Source organism: Giraffa tippelskirchi, chromosome 11 (assembly GCF_054371585.1).
Source record: "Giraffa tippelskirchi isolate mGirTip1 chromosome 11, T2T-mGirTip1v1.2.pri, whole genome shotgun sequence".
Taxonomy (NCBI): domain Eukaryota; kingdom Metazoa; phylum Chordata; class Mammalia; order Artiodactyla; family Giraffidae; genus Giraffa; species Giraffa tippelskirchi.
In genome coordinates this window covers 50,525,993-50,548,914 of record NC_137285.1, presented here as the reverse complement: position 1 = coordinate 50,548,914, position 22,922 = coordinate 50,525,993, and the positions used below count along the sequence as shown (strand labels likewise).

Sequence of the window (22,922 nt, the reverse complement as noted above, 5' to 3'; positions counted from 1 at the left end):
GCTGCGGAGCAACTAAGCCCATGCGGCACAACTACCGAGCCTGACCCTAGAGCCCAGGAACTGCCACTACTGAAGCCCGTGTGCCCTAGAGGCTCTGCTCCACAACAAGAGAAGCCTCCACAGTGAGAAGCCAGAGCACCACCCCTACAGAGTAGCCCCTGCTTGCCACAACTAGTGAGAAGCCGGCACAGCAGTAAAGACTCAACACAGCCAAAAAATAAACAATTTCAAAAAAAAAAAAAGAAAGCTGTGTGAACTTTAGAAACTCTGGGTCCCAAATAGATAGTTTATTTCTGGTTCTGTCTATTTCCAAATACTGAAGTTCCATAGGTAGTTGTGAACACAGAATTAATAACTTTGAAAAATAAGTACTTCCTGGATGCTTGCAATTCAGCTGGTACTGGGATAAGTATTTTATCCCACTTAATCGTCATGAAGCTTTTGAATTTAGGCACTGTTATCCACCTTACAGAGATAAGGAAAATGAGCCTGACTCAGGTATCCACCTGCCAGGTACAGAGTCAGGCTTTGAACTGAGAAAGAAGGGTTCTAACAGTCAAGGCCAAGTTCTCTGACCCTTCTGTTCTCCTGATTGGTGTGTGGTAGAAAGACATGCCCTGCAGCTGCGCTGTGCTTACTTAGATTATCTTATTGCCTAATACATGTGTCTGAAAACCTTTGCGACAGACAGTTCATCTAATTAACGAAACTGAAACTCAGTGATCAGCTGCAGGCAAGCAAACAAAATAATGCATTCCTATAATGATAACAGTAGATTTACTTAGATAACAGAGGTTGCTGCTTCCAGTCAGTTTGACAATGGGTTTTCTCATAGGACTCTTCAAATAGTGTCACCAAATATTTTACACGTGGGAAACGGGCACGGAACAGTCTCACAGTGTGCAGTGCATACGTGCTCAGTCATGGCTGACTTTGCGACCCCATGAACTTAGCCCACCAGGCTCCTCTGCTCGTGGAATTTTCCAGGCAAGAATACTGGAATGGGGTGCCATTTCCTACTCCAGGAGATCGTCCCAGCCCAGAGATGGAACCTGAGTCTCTTGGGTCTTCTGCATTGGCAAGTGGATTCCTTACTACTGGTGCCACCTGGGAAGCCCGTTAGCAGTATGTAGTGAAGTGAAGTGTTAGTCCCTCAGTCATGTCTGACTTTTCGTGACCCCATGGACTGTGGCCCACCAATCTCCTCTGTCCATGGAATTCTCCAGGCAGGAATACTGGAATGAGTTGTACTCCTGTCCCCTGAACCAGCAATTCTACTTCTATATATAAGGCTGTTCACTGCAGCATTATTTATAGTGATGAAAATTGGAGAAAAAGCACGGTATGACCAAAAGTAGAGGACTAGTTACATAAATTATGATCCATTCAACTGAAAGAGTATTTCAAAGCTGTTGTTTTAGAAGTACGTTTAATAACATGAAGAAGTGGCCATAATATAATAAATGAAATAAGGTAGAATATAAAACTGGCTTAAAAGCTGGCTTAAAACTCAACATTCAAAAAATTAAGATCATGGCATCTAGTCCCATCACTTCATGGCAAATAGCTGGGGAAACAATGAAAACAGTGACAGACTTTATTTTATTGGGCTCCAAAATCACTGCAGATAGTGACTGTAGCCATGAAATTAAAAGATGCTTGCTCCTTGGAAGAAAAGCTATAACAAACCTAGACAGCATTTTAAAAAGCAGAGACATTGCTTTGCCAACAAAGATCTGTCTAGTCAAAGCTATGATTTTTCTAGTAGTTATGTGTGGATGTGAGAGTTGGACCATAAAGAAGGTTGAATGCCAAGAACTGATACTTTTGAGCTGTGGTGTTGGAGAAGACTCTTGAGAGTCCCTTGGACTGCAAGGAGATCAAACCAGTCAATCCTAAAGGAAGTCAGTTCCGAATATTCATTTGGAAGGACTGATGCTGAAGCTGAAACTCCAATACTTTGTCCACCTGATGCGAAGAGCCAACTCATTAGAAAAGACCCTGATGCTGGGAAAGATTGAAAGCAGGAGGAGAAGGGGATGAAAGAGAATGAGGTGGTTGGATGGCATCACTGACTCAATGGACATGAGTTTGAGCAAGCTCCAGGAGAGAGATGGTGATGGACAGGGAAGCCTTGTGTGCTGCAGTCCACAGGGTCCCAAAGAGTCGGACATGACTGAGGACTGAACAGCAACAAGAATATAAAACGACCTGTGATCCCAGTATTTTAAGAAGAGTAAGAATGTAAACAACTTGAGATTGGGTTTTTGGCTTGGTGAAATGGAAGCTAAGTATTAGGATTTTTTTCCCAAAAGCAAAATCTGGAGGAAAGGTTGGAAGAAATAATATAGAGAAAAGTATAACTCTGGAAGAAATACTTTCTCTCGTTAAGTTCCCAGTGACATGAGTGATTGGATAGCTCAACATCAGTCTTAAAACTACTTTATGTTTCTCTTCAACTTTTTCTTTTCTTTAAAACACATTTAACCTGAAGTTACATTTGATCAAAGCTAATGTTTTTGCAATTTTGTATTCCTTCAAAAGCAGCCTCTTTCAAAGAAGTGGAGATCTCTGTGCCATGTGTGTAACAGTTTCTTCATTGCCAGGTTCTTCAGATAAGTCTGTGAAGTAGCTGACAAACTCTTTCCTGATCTGAAAAATGGCAGGTGGAGATCTACAGTGAACACATGGAGGCATGAGTCGTACCCGCCTTCTTCTCGTGTGGCAGTCATATGGGTGGAAAGAGGGCAATTTCTCCATTATCCTAGAGGTGAAAGAGAGAGAGAAAGTTTGAGTATTGGAGTGCTGAGCACAGCACCACTGACCAAATGAGAAAGCCCAAGTTATCAAAATCCTATCTCACTAGACATGTCAGAGTGGAAGAAAATGAACAGGTTCTTCAACATGTGAGAAAACAGCTATAGAGGAGGACTCTGTGTATCTCCCAGTTTTGACCAGATGTAAACCAACCATTCAGAACTGAGTGAAGAAAGTCTTTGCATCTTGGTAGGGTTAGCATCGAGAGAAATCTGAGTCAAGAATTTGTAAAAAAGGTACCAAATTATATCTAGCTACCCAATTATATCTGGCTTTCACAGTTAATCATATCTCTGAGAACCCTTAAGTGTTTAGAAAATAAAGTTATAATTACTACCTGTGATCCCTAACCTGTTGGCAATATGGCCCAATTGGGAAAAAAATACCCTAAATACTCCAAAAGGCAAATGGAGGATTAGCCTTGCAAACCTATCCAAAGGCCTGTAGACAACACACCTGTCTACCCTAAGCCAAACCAGAGAAAAAATGTATCATATGAAGGCAGCATAGAGGAGGCAGTTGGAACCATATTACCTGTGGAACAAAATACTAGCTCCTTAGGCTTGCATTCAAGATTGCAAGATTATATATAATGTGACAGGGGACTATATTCAATATCCTGTGATGAGCCATAATGGAAAAGAATATGAAAAAGAATATATATATATATATACACACATATATATGTATATATATATATGGGCTTCCCTGGTAGCTCAGCTGATAAAGAATCCACCTGCAATGCAGGAGACCCCAGTTCGATTCATGGTTTGGGAAGTTTCCCTGGAGAAGGGATAGGCTACCCACTCCAGTATTCATGGGCTTCCCTAGTGGCTCAGATGGTAAAGAATCCACCTGCAATGTGGGAGACCTGGGTTCGACCCCTGGGTTAGGAAGATCCCCTGGAGGAGGGCATGGCAACCCACTCCAGTATTCTTGCCTGGAGAATCTCCATGGATAGAGGAGCCTGGCGGGCTACAGTCCATGGAGTTGTAAAGAGTTGGACACGACTGAGGGACTAAGCATAGTATGTGTGTGTGTGTGTGTGTGTGTGTGTGTATGTATATGTATGTATGTGTGTATATATATATATATATATATATATGAATCACTTTGCTGTACAGCAGAAATTAATCCAACATTGTAAATAGACTATACTTCAATAAAAATTTTAAACAAAGATTATATATAATCTGGACTTCCCTGATAGCTCAGTTGGTAAAGAATCCACCTGCAGTGTGGGAGGCCTGGGTTCGATCCCTGGGTTGGGAAGATCCCCTGGAGAAGGGAAAGGCTACCCACTCCAGTATTCTAGTATTCTGGCCTGGAGAATTCCATGGACTGTGTGGTCCATGGGGTCACAAAGAGTCGGACATGACTGAGCAACTTTCACTTATGTCATATATAATCTGACCTCAAATATCTTTCCAGCTTTCTCTCCTCTCACCATACCTCTCGTCTCTGCAGGCACAGTGTTCTCTTCTCTTTCCCGAGTGAGCCACATACTTCAAGGAGTTGGACCCTCAGCCAGTGATGTTCCTTTGGCCCCAAATGGCCCGAAATGCTCTCCTTCATTGCTCACCAGGATCATTTTCTGCTTTCCAGGTCCAGTCAAACACTACATCAGTCAGAAATGATCTGATCTTCCTTTCTATACCTGCGCACTTTTTTAGGTGCCTTCATCTCATGTTTATTTCATTCTGCCTTACATTTTAGCCAGTGATTTATGATTCTCTCCTCCATCAGACTGTTACTCATCTGTAAATGCCTCTGATGGATGCCAAGCCAGATGACCTCACACAGTGGTCACTTAATACATATTTGCTGAAATCAGGCAAACACAAAATAGTATATAAATATTAAGATATGTGCAACCATGTTTTCTGGACAAAAATTATCAAAAATGTGACCTTAGGACAGATTGGAAATTAGACTGGTCCTAAAAGACCCAGATTGCCAAGGCTAACTGAAATACCAGCCCATATGTATTCATTCACTTATTTATTCATTCTACCTCCTATGCCCTTTCAAGAGCATGGAAACCTTTGAGATAGAGGAAGATTAGTAGGTAGAATGGGGACCATCTATGACTGATCTTGAATTCTCAGCCAATAATTTTGGGCCACCATTGAAGGTAGGCGGGGTTACATCACATAGGTAGGTATGTTTGGGGAAGCTGAACTTAGCAGTGTTGTATACAGGCAAGAAACTAGAGGAAAGCCATCACGTAATTCTAAGGGTGCTGAAGGACGGCCTCATTCTTTCAGATTGACATATAAAATTAGCATTTGGGGACCGTAGTCAAATTCATATACATTCATTCATTGTGTTCCATGGATATGACTAGGTATCTTTAACCTATCTCTCCATTATAGGTTTGGGTATAAGAAAAGAGAAACTTTGAGAGTGTGGATACTAGGTCTTTTTCTTGGTTCAGTTTTCCATAACCAAGCAGAGGTAAGATGTTTTTCATGGAAGTTAATGTTAATCAGAAGTGAAAGACCTACAGGTAGTAGGCACTTAAAAAGAGCTCTTAAATGGAACTGGACTGGCCTGCATGGAGCAGTGAGAGGAGACGCAGCTCCCCACTGGACCCCTCAAGGGGAAAGGGGAGAGCATGGGGCCCTTGCATGAGAATTAGGACCTTGGTGACCCCCATCTGTTCCTCCATCCCTCTCTCCCTCCCCCACCGCTGCCATGGCGACATGTCTGGAATCACAGTAAGCCTTATACTCCAGAGAAAACAATACTGAACACTGTCAGTTGGCCTCTGAGGCTCCCAGTCTGCAGGCCCCATCCCCCACAATCAGGGGCTTCTTACAAAAGGCAGCATTTTACCAGAGGGTCAGCCACACTGCCGATCATCCATTTGAGCCCATTTTATCCCTCGGCACTTCCCACTTGTTTGTTTTTGAAGTCACACCACAGCCTCAATGCTGTTGGTCTCCTCCTGGCGTGAAGTTAACTGATGTGGCCGCTTGCATCCGCCTGCATCCTGTCCGCTCGGCCCCACAGAGCATCGTGCTTCTTTCTTTCTTCGTCTTCTTGGCGCTGCTGTTGACTTACCAGGCTGGGCTGTTGGAGCTAAATGGAATTAGTAACAATGCAATCAACATCTCTATTTTTATCTTTGCTCCCCCCACCCTTTTTCCCCTCCGGATTGACTCACCATTTCTAGGTCTCAGAGCTTGGCAGTCTTAGAAGAATTATATTGGGGCTGAGGCAAATATATGCACAGATGTGATATTTCTACCATGTGATAAGATTTTTTTTTCTTCTGGTGACACAAGGGTTCAAATGTTATAAGTATTTATTATGTCCTACTTATTGTCGCCATCTTGCTGCTCCAGCTACTGTTTATCTCTGGAGGTCTAAGATGAATTATAGGCAAGGGCGGGAGCCCAGATCTGATTTCTGAAACTCACCTTAAGAGAGAAGTTCAGTTTTGAACTGAAACTTTTTACTTTATCCCAGTTGAATTCTGGAAACCTGAGCCGGAATCCATACATATAAAGAGAATATGACCTGTAAAAAAAGATTTTACTCTTAACGCAAAATCTCTTTTCCTACCCAGTCCTCTAATCGTCATTTTATCATTTATTTTATCATGCACTTATCATTATCCTTCAATGTTATCATTTATAGACGTGATACAAATTAAGAGCCTGGGTTTTTAGAATCTCGATTTGAATTCCACTCTGCCACTCACTACCTGTAGTCTTGTGCTAGTTACTTAATTTCTTTGTATCTCAATTTTCCCTTCTATTAATATAAAATGGACACTTTTTACCTATCAAACGTATATCGTGTACACATCTCACACAAGAGTCTTGAGAATTAAGTAAGCCTATATTTAAAACAGAGTTTGCATGCATACATGCCAAGTCGCTTCAGTCGTGTCTGACTCTTTACAACCCTATGGATCGTACGTAGCCCGCCAGGCTCCTCCGTCCATGGGATTCTCCAGGCAAGAATACCAGAGTGGGTTGCCGTGCCCTCCCCCAAGGGATCTTCCCAACCCAGGGATGGAACCCACATCTCTTATGTCTCCTGCATTGGCAGGCGGGTTCTTTACCACTACTGCCACCTGGGAAGCCCTAAAACAGAATCTAGCACATTATAAAGTCTCAATGCGAAGTGAAAGGCACTCAGTATTGTCTGACTCTTTGCGACCCCACGGACTGTACAGTCCATGAAATTCTTCAGGCCAGAATACTGGAGTGGGTAGCCGCTTTCTTCTCCAGGGGATCTTCCCAACCCAGGGATTGAACCCAGGTCTCTCACATTGCAGGCATATTCTCTACCAACTGAGCCACCAGGGAAGCCCAAAAAGTCTCAATAAATGTTGCCTATTGTTACACTACAGGCTGTATTTACTTGTTTCAAGAGAAATGATTGAGTCCTTAAGAGTTCTCTTTCAGCAAGCACAGTATACAAATCTGCCAAATCTAAGGGGACTGTTTCCCTGATAGCTCAGTTGGTAAAGACTCTGCCTGTAATGTGGGAGACCTGGGTTCGATCCCTGGGTTGGGAAGATCTCCTGAAGAAGGGAAAGGCTACCCTCTCCAGTATTCTGGCCTGGAGAATTCTGTAGACTGTATAGTCCATGGGGTCACAAAGAGACACAACTGAGCAACTTTCACTTTCACTAAGGGGGCTACCGCACATACCTTTCAGCTTTCAGAGCTATACCAAAAATTATCCGAAGCACAGTTCATTGCAACGAGGTCATATCTACACAATAGCCACAGATTAGGACCCAGAGAAGCTTAGGTGCTAGTTTTGTAGGAAGCAGTGCTGCTGGTATTGAGATGTTCCCCTGGGGCAGGAAACACCCTCAGGATGGCTTCCAAAGCCTGAGAGAATTAGATACACTTAGTCATCTTCAATCTGTGTAAGTGCTCGGTAATAACTAGTCAGTTCTTTGTTTTTCAGTAGTACCTTTATCACAGTATTTGGGTTCATAATTTGAGGGGCCACATAGCTCTATACCACTGACATGATGGAACATAGCCCCCCATGCCCTACCCTTTTTCCCTTCCTTATGGCTGTTCCCCAAAGCTTTAACATATTCTGGCTGTTTCTGCCGGTTTGAATCTCTGCTTTTAAATAACACATTCCTACAGTTCTCTCTCTCTTTTTTTTAATGTTTTTTTTTTTTTTTGGCTGGGCTCAGTCTTTGTTTCTGTAGTGTCGGGCATGAGCTTAGTTGCCCCAAGGTATGTGGGGTCTTAGTTCCTGACCAGGGATCAAACCAGCATCTCCTGCATTGGAAGATGGAGTCAACCCCTGGACCACCAGGGGAGTCCCTCTACAGTTATCTCTTGACTATCATGTTTTAGATATTTACCTGTTGACACATTGCAATGGAAAATGTGAATTTAGCTCACTTTCTCCTCCCACTTCTTAAACATGCTTGGTTTCTCTCCCTCTTCCCAGTTATCCTTCTATCACAACTTTTGGTAAAATCAGTATTGTGTGTGTGTGTATTATGGCTCAATAAATGTTCACAACAGGCCGAATGGTGGACTCTGATCACATTTTTATCTCATGCGCTCTTGCTCTTCCTGCAGTTACTGGCTCTGTTGCTTTATTTGCTTGCTCAGTGTTTTATGTTCCTGTCTGTTAAGTCATTCACAGAATCATCATCAGCCGTGCAGATCTCCTTTTGATCCATTTACAGACACCAGGGAGTCAGTCCGCTTTGTGGAGTCACTCCTCCTGGAGTTCTGCACCCTTCTGCCCCCGCCTGAGTTGGTGCTGAGACTGCTGCAGAGCTGGCTTCTCTCGCCTCCACCTTCGTTTCACCTCCCTCCCATGTTGGATCCTCGGTTCAAGGATCCCAAGTCTTCTCTCGCTTGATTTGCCCTCATTTTACTGGAGTGTGGCCTCTGATTGTCCACTGAGCCGGGGATGCCATCCAACCATCTCATTCTCAGCCACCCTCTTCTCCTTTTGCCTTCAGTCTTTCCAGCATCAGGGTCTTTTCCAGTGAGTCAGCTCGACATGGACATGAACTTGGGCAAACTCCGGGAGATAGTGAGGGACAGGGAGGCCTGGCGTGCTGCAGTCTGTGGGGCTGCAAAAAGTCAGACACCACTTAGTGACTGAAAAACAACAATCCTCTAATTACTGCCTAAGAATTCATGAATTTACATGAGAGATACATTTCTGAGGTCTTGTATGTATGAAAACAGCTTTATTCTTCTCTCATATCTGATTGGATATAAGGTCCTAGACTATAAGTAACTCTCAGAAAGAATTCTGAAGCACTGAATGCATTTTTTTTCTAGCTTCGAAGATCACTGTCAAAATGTCCATAACCATTCTAATTTCCCAATCTTAGGACACTTATAGCAGTTTTTAAAATTCTTGACTTTCTTAAATTTCATAGTGATGTGCCCTACTATGGCTGTCTTATAGTCATTGTTCATGGAATTTTCTAGGCTCTTTTAATATGGAACTCATGTCCTTCAGTTCTGGGAAATTTTCTTGTATGATTTCATTGATAATTTCCTCCACTCTGTTTTCTTCTTTCCTTCTGGACTTATTATTTAGATGTTGTGCCCTCTAGATGGATCCCCTATTTTCTTATCTTTTTTCTCCTGTTTTCCATCTCTTTGACTTTTGTTTTACTTTTCAAAAGGTTCCTTAACTTTACCTCTCCACTCTTTACTTTGATATTATCTCTGCTACTATATTTTTAATTTATAAAATTCTGTTTTCATTTTCTAAATGTTTGTTCTTACCCTATTCTGTTCTTAATTCATAGGTTCAGTGCATTTTTTTTCCAAGAATATATAAACAATTTTTAAGTGTTCTCCTTTTTGCCGCTGTTTTCTCTTTTTCAGTTGTTTATTTGGACCCTGGATTTTGTGTTAGGGGCTTTCCTCAAATATGTGGGTATTCTTGTCTGTATATTCATTGTTAGGAAGGAAGTGTTAACAGTCTAACTGGGAGTCCAAAGTTTATATGTGAAAACTTTCAAGTGGTGGTAATGGGCCTGGAACCCAGCCATGGGGCATCCAGGATCTATTAGTCATTTCTCTTGGTCTGGTTAATTTCCCTAGAGGAGTCTGCTGACCTTCCGTCTAGAAGATGTTAAGACTGGCTGCCATGGTTCTTTTCTTTAATCAAATTTACTTTTTTAATTGACATGTAGTTGACTTAAAATGTGCCAATCTCTGCTGTACAGCAAAGTGTCTCAGTTATATACATATATACATTCTTTTTTATTTTCATTTCCATTATGGTTTATCAGAAGGTATTGAATATGGTTCCCTGTGCTAGACATTAGGACCTTGTTGTTTATCCATTCTAACTGTAATAGTTTGTATCTACCAACCCCAAACTCACAGTCCATCCCTCCGCTTCCTCCCCCTTGGCAACCACCAGTCTGTTCTTTATGAGCCATGTAGATAGGTTCATTTGTGTCATATTTTATATTCCACATGTAAGTGATATCATATGGTATTTGACTTTCTCTTTCTGACTTACTTACTATGATAACTTCTAGTTGCATCCATGTTGCTGCAAATGGCTTTACTTTGTTCTTTTTTATGACTGAATAGTATTCCATTTTGGAGAAGGAAATAGCACCTGACTCCAGTATTCTTGCCTGGGAAATCTCATGGACAGAGGATCCTGGTGGGCTACTGTCCACGGGGTCACAAAGAGTTGGACACAGTTGAGCATGAGCAGGAGTATTCCATTTTATATATCTTATTTATCCATGCATCTGTTGGTGCACATTTACGGGGTTTCCATGCTTTGCCTATTGTGAATAGCGCTGCTACGAATGTAGGGATACATGTATCTTTGTGAATGATAGCTTTGTCCAAGTATACCCCCAGGAGCGGGATTGCTGGATCATATGGTTATTCTATTTTTAGTTTTCTGAGGGACCTCCATACTGTTCTCCATAGTAGCTGTACCACTTTCCATTCCCACCAACAGTGTAGGAAGGTTCCCTTTTCTCCCCCACCCTCTCCAGCATTTGTTATTTATAGACTTTTCAGTGATGCTTCCAGGGTTCTTGAAGGCAAGCAGAGGAAAGGTTTGGAGTTGGGTAAGGTTGTCTCACCAGTGACTTGGAGATTTCCACTCATTTCCCTTGTTTCCAGTACAGCAACCCCACCTTCAACTTCAACCGTGTGTCCACATGCTAGATCCATCTGCTTCTGCTTCTTCAGAGAGGAAACCACCAACCTTTTCAGCCTGGAGAAGAAGTAGTTGCATGGCTGTGTGCAGTGGGAAAAGGGTCTCAGAACCTAATGCTTCTTTATACAGATTTTTAACCATCCCTCCTGTGTTTAGCCCTATGTGCACCCCATCATCAGAAGTGTCTGGTTCCTCCAATTCCTGAGCTTTTTAAGGTTCTTAACATGTACTGGTTTCCTTCTCCTTAGCTTTCCCCCAGTGAAAGTTTAGATTTCAGCCTTTTCTGCTCTGCTAAATTGGTTACCACTCATTCATCTGCTTTCCAGTATCCAAAATCATGTCGACATCTCATATCTGCTTTTGGCTCCTTTCCTATCTGCTCTATGTAGAGTCTTGTTCTTTTAAAACAATCTCTTTTTTGTCATTTTTGTGACGTGTAAGGAGGTAAGGTAGAAAAGGAGTGGAGATAAACATGTATTCAGTCTGCCATGCTTAAGGGCAATTCATGAGTGACCCTTTGTTTCTAAGGGATACACTGTTTCTGTATGCATCAAAATAAAACTGTCTGAGTTACCTGGCAAGTCCCACATCCTGGACTATTTCCACTTCAGGCTACAGTAGTGATGTGAGTGTGCATCAGAATACTCCTAAGAAATACATTGAGATCTAGAACTTTCCGGGGTAGTAGAAGTGCAATTTCCCACAGAAGTTTAGAGCAGACTCCAGAGTCGAGTGGCCTAAAGAACCAGAAGTCCCTAAGCTATAAGTCCCCTTATGAACCAACGAAATTCAGCCATCCCCTTGTCCAGGCTTTTCTAAACTGTGCGAACATGCTAAGTCACTTCAGTCATGTCTGATTCTTTGCTACCCCATGGGCTGTAGCCTGCCTGGCTCCTCTGTCCATGAGATTCTCCAGGCCAGAATACTGGAGTGGGTTGCCATGCCCTCCGCCAATGGATCTTCCCAACCCATCTCCTGCATTGACAGGCAGACTGTTTACCACTAGCACCACCTGGGAGTAAGCACTCTGGAAACAGTGTATCATAGTATTATAGTGTATCATAGTAATAGTGTCCTTGTACAACCAGTGTCCTTAGGGAGGCTCTATTTGGGTTCCAACTCTAGCTCTGCCCCTTAGTACGGTGTTGGTGTGGATAACATTTGTCTGTATTCAAGAAGCACTACATTAATTTAAGAAGAAAAAAAAGTTTCATTTTCCTTATGTAATAAGCTAGGTGAGATGAAATGCAATCCTGATTCAGGATGTCAGATATTTCCCACCTCCTTCAGTCTTTTTGAGCTTCCCTGGAGAGATGGGAATACCAGACCACCTGACCTGTCTCTTGAGAAACCTGTATGCAGGTCAGGAAGCAACAGTTAGAACTGGACATTGAACAACAGACTGGTTCCAAATAGGAAAAGGAGTACGTCAAGGCTGTATATTGTCACCCTGCTTATTCAACTTATATGCAGAATACATCATGAGAAACGCTGGGCTGGAGGAAGCACAAGCTGGAATCAAGATTGCCTGAAGAAATGCCAATAACCTCAGATATGCAGATGACACCACCCTTATGGCAGAAAATGAAGAGGAACTAAAAAGCCTCTTGATGAAAGTGAAAGAGGAGAGTGAAAAAGTTGGCTTAAAGCTCAACATTCAGAAAACTAAGATTATGGCATCTGGTCCCATCACTTCATGGGAAATAGATGGGGAAACAGTGGAAACAGTGGAAACAGTGTCAGACTTTATTTTGAGGGGCTCCAAAATCACTGCTGATGGTGATTGCAGCCATGAAATTAAAAGACGCTTACTCCTTGGAAGGAAAGTTATGACCAACCTAGATAGCATATTAAAAAGCAGAAACATTACTTTGCCAACAAAGGTCCGTCTAGTCAAGGCTATGGTTTTTCCAGTAGTCATGTACGGATGTGAGAGTTGGACTGTGAAAAAATCTGAGTGCCGAAGAATTGATGCTTTTGAACTGTGGTGTTGGAGAAGACTCTTGAGAGTCCCTTGGACTGCAAGGAGATCCAAACAGTCCATCCTAAAGGAGATCAGTCCTGGGTGTTCATTGGAAGGACTGATGTTGAAGCTGAAACTCCAATACTTTGGCCACCTGATGCGAAGAGCTGACTCTTTGAAAAAGACCCTGATGCTGGGAAGGATTGGGGGCAGGAGGAGAAGGGGACGACAGAGGATGAGATGGCTGGATGGCATCACTGACTCAATGGACATGAGTTTGGGTAAACTCCAGGAGTTGGTGATGGACAGGGAGGCCTGGCGTGCTGCGATTCATGGGGTCGCAAAGGGTCGGACATGACTGAGTGATTGAACTGAACTGAACTGATGGCTCACTAGGTAAAGAATCCACCTGCAATGCAGGAGACACAAGTTCCATCCCTGGGTTGGGAAGATCCTCTGGAGAAGGAAATGGCAACCTGCTACAGTATTCTTGCCTGAAAAAATCCCGTGGACAGAAGAGCCTGGTCGGTTATAGTCCAAAGTGTAGAAAAAGTCGGACACAAGAGGACCAAGCACGCATGTTGCTCTTTCTACCCCAGTCTGTGGTTTTCATCCTTATACTTGATATTTCACATCACAGGATGGTATCATCACCACAGGATGGTGGTGAAGACCACCAGCCAGACATCTGCATTCTAGGGCTGAGGGGGAAAAAAGGGGGGAGGGACAAGGAGAGGGGCGGGGCCAAACACAAATTCCCAGCATGCTTTCTGTGCATCTCATTGGCCAGCAGTACATTACATAACCACACCCAGCTGCAAGGGAAGCTGGGAAGGCCCCCCTCAAGTACAATCAGGATTTTAATGAAGAAATTAAGAAGAATATTAGCGGAGCAGCCAACAGTGTCCGCCACACTAGGTGTACCTTCTCGAGCAAGTTATTTCACCTCCCTTGGCATCAATAGCTTTATTTGTAAAGTGAGAATAAAAATACAGAGTTCCAGGGATAAGTAAAGGAGAAAATATTTGGAAGACAGCACCACACCAGACAGATCATCTGCCCTTCATAAATGTTAGTGCCTTCTCTGTGATCCCTAATAGCAGTCTGATCTCTGAACACACCACATTGTTAGCATATGCTGCCGAGACCTATACGGATGTATGCTACTTGATAAAAATTGTTTGCTTTGATCCTTCCATAGTACCTGTGGGCAGAGCATTTAGTAAGAATGAGATTTGGGGGTCACAAGTCAAAAAAAGTATATTTTTAGCACAGATTGTCTGCATAGAAGATACAGAGAACACAAGACTATAAAGATGATTTTACAGTCCATGTCTTTTATTATAATCCTTAATCTTCCTTTATGTCCCTTCCTTTTATAGCTCTCCCCCCGCCCATCACCATCTTTTTACCATACTCTTCCCTTGGTCTCTTGTGAGGCTCCTTAATTTGTATTTACTATTATTTAGCTACAAAGCTTTATTATGTAGTCATTGGACCATCATTCTGTGTTTGCTTATCCGTCCCCGTGACCGAGTGCACCTTTGCTCCCTTCACCGGGCGAAGCGGTGGGAAGCCCCTATAAACCAGGCTGGGTCGAGGAGGTGGGGAAGTTAATGCGAGGGGAAGGCTGTGGCCAGCTAAGCCACAGCTGAGGATTTATGAAAACTGCATCGGTCTGTTAGTTCGGGAGCCAGAGGGGGAGAACATATACGGCTTCTGTCTTTTTACGTTCAGAGAATTTTCCTGCCCGCTTGTACGTTGAGTGCTTTGCGCTCTGTCTTGCTTTACCCCTCAGGTCTATCACCTGTCACACCCCAGGCCCTGTCACCATGCTCTGCCCCAGCAGAGGACAACGACCAGGGTGACGTTTAATAACCTCAGTTGGAAGGGACCTTTATTTTCCTCGCTCCAGCTAAATGAGCACCGGAAAACGGAGAGCAGCTTGGTGCTGTGGATATTTCTATACAGCGAAAAAAAAGAAAGAATATTCCAAGCCACACGAGCCAGACTGCCTCCTAAAATCAGCAGCGACAAACACATCCTCTCAAGACAAATACAGAAGGGAGGGCAAAGAAGCCTCTCCTGTTGAAAAACGTCTCCCTTCCCTCGAGGCCCTTTCCTTAGCTGGTCTTCGCCTCCATTGAGCTCCGGCTGTCTGTGTAGAAACCAAACGCCACAGTCCAAAGGAGAAGCTCTTTCACAGGGAAAACAAAAGGCAGCTGTCAGTTTAATCCCAAGCTCCCTGATAACATTCCAGCAGAGTTCCTTTTTCTGGAGATGAAATAAGAACCCTGGCAGGCCCTCTTGACTGGCCACATAAATCATTTGTAGTAATTGCTCTGAGAGAGGAGTGCCTCTCAGGCTCCGCAGTTAGAAAGAGGGGGGAAATCACACATTGACATTCTATTTCTCTCTGTCTCTCTCTCTCTCACACACACACGCTCAGACATGCACACATGCATGCACACACAGACGTGCACACACGCACGCTGTGCCATTGCCTCTGGCTCGTCCACCACACGCACACTTGCGCCCAGGTGGACGCCCCCTCTGTCCAGGAGTTGCTCACACCAGGGTGGGCTCAGCGATCCATATTAAAAAAAAAAAAAGCATGGCACAGAATATAATGAATAGTCAGTTTTATGTTTCCTTCTCTTTGAGCTTGAGCCAATTTAAATTCTTCTGGAGTATGGTTTGGGAGGGGGTTGACAGGGAAAGTGGGAGGTACAGGACACAAAGGTAAGAGGGGGATGGTTAGGATTTGGCTTTGTTGGGCTTCTCCATTGCTGTGTATTCTGTGATGTGTCATCTGCTTCCTCCTTTCTGCCTTTTCTGGTGAGAACTGAGATGTGGTCATAAAAATCCCCCACAGTGTGATCTGGGAGCTGCTGCTGAGGCTTGGCAGTTCACTAAGGACCTTACTCTCAAAAGCCACAAAGCTATAATATCCCTTCCCCTCTGTGGCCAATAAAGATGGTGATAATCAAATAACAGGGCTCAGAAGTGGTGTGGTGCCTGCAGCGGTTGGCCACAGGCCGGTGATATACACCCTTCCCTTGTACCCTGATATACGTTCATTGAAACTATTGAGGCCACCAGAGATTGCAGGAGGGGCTGCAGGCACACGCAGCTGTTTGAAGAATGAATGGATGGAATGAATACATAAATGAATGGATAGATGGATGAATGAGTGATGGATGAGTGGAGTTCAGTGTCCTGTTAGGAACAGCTTGAAAAGCTGAAAAGCCAGGAAAACTGCAGAGCCTCTGTGACAGATGGATGCCTTGTCCCTTTCCATGTACTGTACATTTTGGCGATCCTCAGCCTTGCACCCATGGACAGAGGAGAAAGTGAGGTAAAGGAATTGCCGGAAGTGAGTGGAGAAGGGTACCTTGCCCCCCGCCACTCTTCAATCCTGACTGCCCCCTAGCACAAGTTGTAAATCAGAGCAGTCTAACCTCACCACGAATGTTGGAACCTGCTAATCTAGAATTCACCGTCATGTGTTTAATTTGGTAAGAAAAAGTATCAAACTGGGAATGCATCCTTTATGCCTAGAGCCCATTTCACCTTCACCAGGTTAATCATCAAATCAACTTTCTGTATTTATTTCTCAGTTTATTGGACACTGACTCTCTCACTTGGAAAGGAGAACTAAATGTGGGCCAAGAACTGCATTCCACCTGCTGGACTCCACACTGAGCACTAGATGCGCTCCACCCCAAGTCACTTCAGTCGTGAAGGCGCGGGGTGTTTTAGGGTGACGTATCCTGTGGAGTCTGAGCTCAGCCCTTCCTAGCTTGGATCTTTCTCTTATCTTCTCCACCCATAACCCTTAAAGCGATCAATCATTTCTTTCCTGGCTGTGAAGCCAGTAGATACAAATCAGCACATGCTTATACATGGAACAAAAGATGACTCCTGTTTATGAGGCAACAAATATGTACATTTCACTTTGAGATTTTTTTCACGACTGAGGCTTCTCAAATATAGGCTAGCACATTTTTGCTTTAATCTGCAAGGTCCATTTAGGTTGGAGTTCTAAATTCAGTCACACACACACACACACACACACACACACACACACAACTAATAATAATAGCCTCTCTGTGTGCAATGGTTTATAGTTTGCAAAACAGCTTTCCCTATGGCAGATCGTGTTGGTAGGTATTTGTAAGCTGAAGAAACCAAAGCTTAAAGAGAGATGAGGAACTTATTTAGGGTCATGGAGCAAATAAGTGGTGGAAACAGGTTTGGAAGGCAGCTGATGAAAAACATTTTAGTTGCCATTAAGCATATATTGTCTGTCTAAATTATTGTGGCAAATTTTAGCAAATTACTTTTACATCATGTTTTAATACTAAAAAAGATGTTTATTTTAGAATTTTTTAAATGTACACATGGTATGTTTTACAAATCATGCATAATTGTACCAGCCAAGATGATCTCTCCAGCATCATTTGAAGCAATTCATGCTAACCATTTCTATACATGTAAGACTAATATAAGGCTTTGATATATTCAGCCTTACGTCAGGCAGCATTTGGTTTTATATCTTACTTTTTTCACTTATTCTATTGGGAATTTATTCTTTGATATTAAATATTATTTATAAAACATAATTTTTAACGCCTGCACAATTTCCCCTGGAATGACTATACCATAAATTATTTAAAATTTAATCTCTCTCCAACTATTGAACATTTTATTTGTTTACCTCTTCTTGTTTACGAACCTTCTTGTAAACAAACCTTCAGTGGATTTGTGGTTATATTTATAGTATAGATTCCTAGAAGATTTGCTGGGTTGGAAGTTATTAACAACTTTTTAGGATCTTGTCATGTGCTGCATAATCAGTTTTCAGAAAGATATTATCAATTTATACCAGCCATTTGAGTGAGCTCTGTCTTCATACTCTTTCCTGTTTTACAAATTATGAATTTAAAAACTATTTTGGCAATATAATAGTAAAAATATATTTCGATATTTCAGTTTGCATTTGTATGATCGTTGTTGTTGTTGTTCAGTCATTAAGTCATGTCCGACTCTTTGCTACCCCGTGAGCTGCCTCACGCTAGGCTTCCCTGTTTTTATCTCTGGGCGTTTGCACACTCTTGTCCATCAAGTCAGTGATGCTATCTAATCATCTTATCCTCTGCTGCTCCCTTTTCCTCTTGCCTTCAGTCTTTCCCAGCATCAGAGATTAAACATCTTTATTAAGAATTATTGACTAACTTGTAGTTTTTCGTTCATAAACTCTCTTCTATTCATGTCTGTTCCTTGTTTTTAGAATGAGACATTTCTTTTTAAAAACTTACATACTGCAGTTTGCATTTTTTGCAAATATTATATCCCAGTTTTTAATTTGTCTCTTAATTTTTAAGGCTTTTTTATGTGCAGTTTTAAAAATTTTATGTAAGGAAAACTATTAACCTCTTCTTTTGTTAACTTCTAGTTATTTTTATACCTAGACTTAATGCCAAAATCATTAAATATTGACTTTTAAGACATTTTTTGGAGTTCAGTTTTTACAGTTAATTATATGCTTCCCAGAAAATGTGTTTTGGTGTAATTGTGAGGTCCAGACCTAGCTTCAAATTTTTTTGTTAACTCTTACCTATTTGTTTAATAAACTTTCTTTCCCCATATTTCAACATGTAAGTTCTTAAGATCTGCTTTTGGACTATCATTTCACTTCCATGATCCATCATTCCTACCTCAATAGCACAATTCTCAATTACTCGGGCTTTATACTAGGTTTTAATATCTCACAATTGCTTATCTTTAGCTGCCTTAGCTCTCCCTCCTAGTTTGTTTTTCCAGAATGACTATAAAAAAAGATTTCATTAGATTCATAAATTGATTCCTCTGGAATGTTGATTTGAATTGCATTCATTCTGTAGAATAATTTGGGGAGAACTGAGGTCTTCACAATATACAGTCTTTCCATTCAGATATATGAAATATATCTCCATTCATTCAAGTCTTAACGAGTCTCTAATTTTCTTCATAGAGTTTTTATTCATTTCTTATTCAGGTTGTTCCTAGGTAACTCAAGTGTTTAATTATTTCTGTTTCTGAAATCACTGCAAAGTGACATTTTTAAAAGGAGGGTCCTAATTAGCTAAATTGGGGTTACACTATGAGAACACCCAACAGAACCTGACAAGCTAGAAGTCATTAGTAATTAAATAATTTTCATCTGAAAACTAATTGGATTAAATTAACCCATTTTAAGGTATTATTTCTCAGGTAATAAGCGTTGGACCACTATTCTTATATTATCATCAGTGACTATCCCTAATAGCACACCACTCTTAGTCAATGGGTTAGTGAGAAATAAATGAACTTCACACCTATAATAAATTCATTTTTAAATACATTACTCTTTGTCATTGTGTGTGTTAGTTGCTCAGTCATGTCCGACTCTTTGTAACCCCATGGACTGTAGCCCACCAGCCTACTCTGTCGGGGAATTTTCCTGGCAAGAATACTGAAATGGGTAGCCATTCCCTTCTCCAGGGGATCTTTGCAACCCAGGAATTGAACCTGGGTCCCCTGCATTGCAGGTGGATTCTTTACCATCTGAACCACCAGCTTCTAAGTTCCTTCAGTCGTGTCCAACTCTTTTTGACCCCCTGAACTGTAGCCCTCGAGGCTCCTCTGTCTATGGGATTCTCCAGGCAAGAATACTGGAATGGCTTGTCATGCCCTTCTCCGGGGGATCTTCCCAACCCAGAGATAGAACCCACATCTCGTCTCTTATGTCTCTTGCATTGACAAGCAGGTTCTTTACCACTAGTGCCACTTGAGAAGCCCGCTATTTGTCATTACTAAATGGCAATGTTCTAGACCCATTTATCCCCTGCTTCTAAAATAACACTTCTCCCTAAGTCAAATCTCAGGCATTCCCTCAGTAAAATGATTTCCAAGAGGATGCATTTTTCCAGGACAAAAGTGAACTTGTTAGTATAGTACTACTTCAGTTCTCACACACAGATGAGACTATATGCACATATTAAATTACTGTTTGTAGAAAGAGGATGTGTTACAGAATTCTAGAGCACAAACAGACCCGAAAAATCAACTAGCCAAAGGCCAGCTACTCTTCCTAGGATCCATGAATTCCCTGAAATTGTTAATGAGATGTGTGTGTGTGTGTGTGCTTTTTTCTGAAAGAACAGTCTATTGCTGGATCTCACGTGCTTGCCCACTCTCCAAGACTCCACAAACCATTGACAATGATCCTGAGCCTCTCGTCCGACTCTAAGCCTCTCACTCCTCAGGTGAGAAAGCAAGGACCCATACAGTTGAGACGACATACCCGTGGGCACACAGCTCTTCTGGGCCAGGGCCAAGGCAGGAAGTCAGGCCTCCTGACCCCCAGCTTCCTCTGTGACACCTTTCCTCACACTGTATGGAGATTCTATCAGATCCCCTCACACCGCTTGTTCCCATGTCGCGTGACCTGGGTGCAGTGGAACCAGTGTGGCAGATGGAGTCCAGGCCTCAAATGGGGATTGGGAGCTGGACACACCAGAGGGGGCTTATAGGAGGCTTCTCTTCTATTTCTCATGTATCCATTTATGCTTTCACCTTGAGAATTCTTCAAGCTGCTCACTTATAATGTGTCCTCTTTTTAAAATTTAACTTTTTGAATAGAAAAGGAAGCCAGAGTCTGAATCCTAGGTGTTCATGTTTTCTATAACGCGTATCTAATTGCGCACCAAGGAGCCAGAAGTAGGTGATGGACCTTGTTCTGTGCTGGCCTCTGTTTCCTCTTCTACGAACTTGTGAAGAATAAGAGCTGCTCACCAAGTTTAAAGAGGATATAATGGGATGCTGTGTGTGTGCACATCTATACCCAGGTACTTTATAATCTGTAAAGGACTTGGGAGTGTTTGTTATTATTTTCATCATGGCTCTGGGGGAACTGTAGTAAGATGGGGGGGTACAGTGGAGGCACTTGGCAGCTTTGGTAACGTTCAGCTGCCACCTTGTCTGCACCAAACCTCTCAGACTCCACCAGAGCCAACCTCTCAGTGCTAATTAGCCCTCTCCACTGCTTTGATAGCAAAACATGGTCATTAAGTTAACACGTCTCCCAAGCACCTGCTGACAAAAATTCTCTTTATGATGATATGCCTAGGAAAAAGAACGTATAACTCTTAGAACTTCATAATAGGGGTCCTGTTTTTATTTTGTTTTGCTTTATGAAATCTTTATCCCCCCCCAAAAAAAGATGATAAGCTATATAACATATAAAGGATGGTGGTAAATTACAGCTTTAAAAAAAAAGTTTTTGAAACTTCTTTTTGGGAAACTGCCTGGTAGCACTGCATTTTAAATTGGTCCCAAAACTCCATGGAGTGTTCACCAGTTCATAGTGTGAAGTATCCTGGAAAAGCCACAGAGGAGTAGTTGTAAAATTTGTAATATAAATTCATTTAACAGTACTTGCTATAGAGTACAATGAGGCATAAGACATTTTTGTCATTTAGGTAATAACACCTTACTGTTGGGGCTTCACAGATGGCTCGGCGGTAGAGAATCCACCTGCCAAGCAGGAGATGTAGGTTCAGTCCCTGGGTCAGGAAGATCCCCTGGAGAAGGAAATGACAACTCACTCCAGTATTCTTGCCTGGGAAATCCCATGGTCAGAGGAGCCTGGGGGGCTGCAGTCCATGGGGATGTAAAGAGTTGAACATAACTGAGCAACTGAAAAACAACAGTGTTTTACCTGGCAACTCTCCTCGGGAGAGTGCTCAGTGCCTCCCAGGGAGAGGTCTGGTGATGGACAAAGCCTTGTGCTAAAGGTGGTCATTGCCATGGAAACTGGCCTATGGCATAGTGGGCTCCTAGTTCCTTAGAAGCCTGCTTATTTCTAAGAACTAAGCAGATTCCACTTGATCTGTTGGTCAGGCCTAGGCACATCTGAAGCCCCATAAGCAAACCAGATTCCTGAGAAAAAACCTTCCCACCTGGATGCAGCTCTTTACAAGCATCGAAATGTCATTTAATTTTCCTCACAGCCAGAATTTCCTCTAACTTTCTAAATAAGGGCCAAAAACACCGCAGATAATTCAAACAATTTGCCAGCCCTGTCTCTCCTCAACAGCATTACTGGTTTCAAAATAAATGAAATCAGTGCTGTTTACAATTCATCATCCAAAATTATTATTCATTTTGGGCAAATGGCTGTTTGTAAAACTAGTCTGCCATATTTTGAGTCATTATCTCCCATTCCTTTCAAAAAGTAAAGCTGACTGAGTTTTCAAATGAAAACGAATTAAAGGCCTGTGGGATTCTTTCTGTTTTGTCTTATGTGTGCAGAGTCATCAGAGAAGGAAGTCTGCTTGGTTACTAAGGTCCAGCTAAAGAGGTGTGGCACTTTCTTTTTTTCTCTTTTTTAAATCCCTCTCTGACCCACAAAAGTTTCAAACAGAAGCTTTATAATTTTCAGTGAGCTATGTATTTCCCTTTCCTTTTCATCTTTATTTATTCTCACATCATCAAATCAAATACTAAATACCTACATGTTCCCATCTTTATAAATCTGCTTTTGCCAGGATCACACACACACAGGCTTCTGTGCGACTCCTTCTGGGAGCTCTGGGACTCTGCCTTTCCAAGGAAGATGGCACAGGTGATCATTAAGCAAATCAAGGCATAGAAGGGGCCTTCCTCCATTTCCCTTCTCCAGGGGATCTTCCCAACCCAGGAATCGAACCCAGGTCTCCCACATTGTAGGTGGATTCTTTACCAGCTGAGCCATAAGGGAAGCCCGAGAATACTGGACTGCATAGCCTATCCCTTCTCCAGGGGATCTTCCCAACCCAGGAATTGAACCGGGGTATCCTGCATTGCAGACAGATTCTTTACCAACTGAGCTACGAGGAAAGACCTTCCTCCATTTCTAACGACTCCTAAAACCTTGCACTCATCAGCTTGCACTGGAAACATTGAAGAATATGTGAGT

General features: G+C 42.4%; 1 protein-coding gene and 1 long non-coding RNA gene across 2 annotated transcripts in view; one reads left to right on the top strand and one right to left on the bottom strand.

The window, feature by feature from the left end:
* Positions 1-22,922, top strand: part of MAML3 (mastermind like transcriptional coactivator 3) — a 451,114-nt gene that overhangs the window by 342,885 nt on the left and 85,307 nt on the right. The gene's annotated exons all lie outside the window — the stretch shown is intronic.
* Positions 2,427-21,747, bottom strand: LOC145526037 (uncharacterized). Its single transcript, XR_014068636.1, has 6 exons — positions 21,684-21,747; positions 21,460-21,546; positions 6,243-6,342; positions 5,656-5,901; positions 4,270-4,641; positions 2,427-2,764 (listed from the first exon to the last, which is right to left on the bottom strand). It is a non-coding gene; the product is annotated as an uncharacterized LOC145526037 (long non-coding RNA).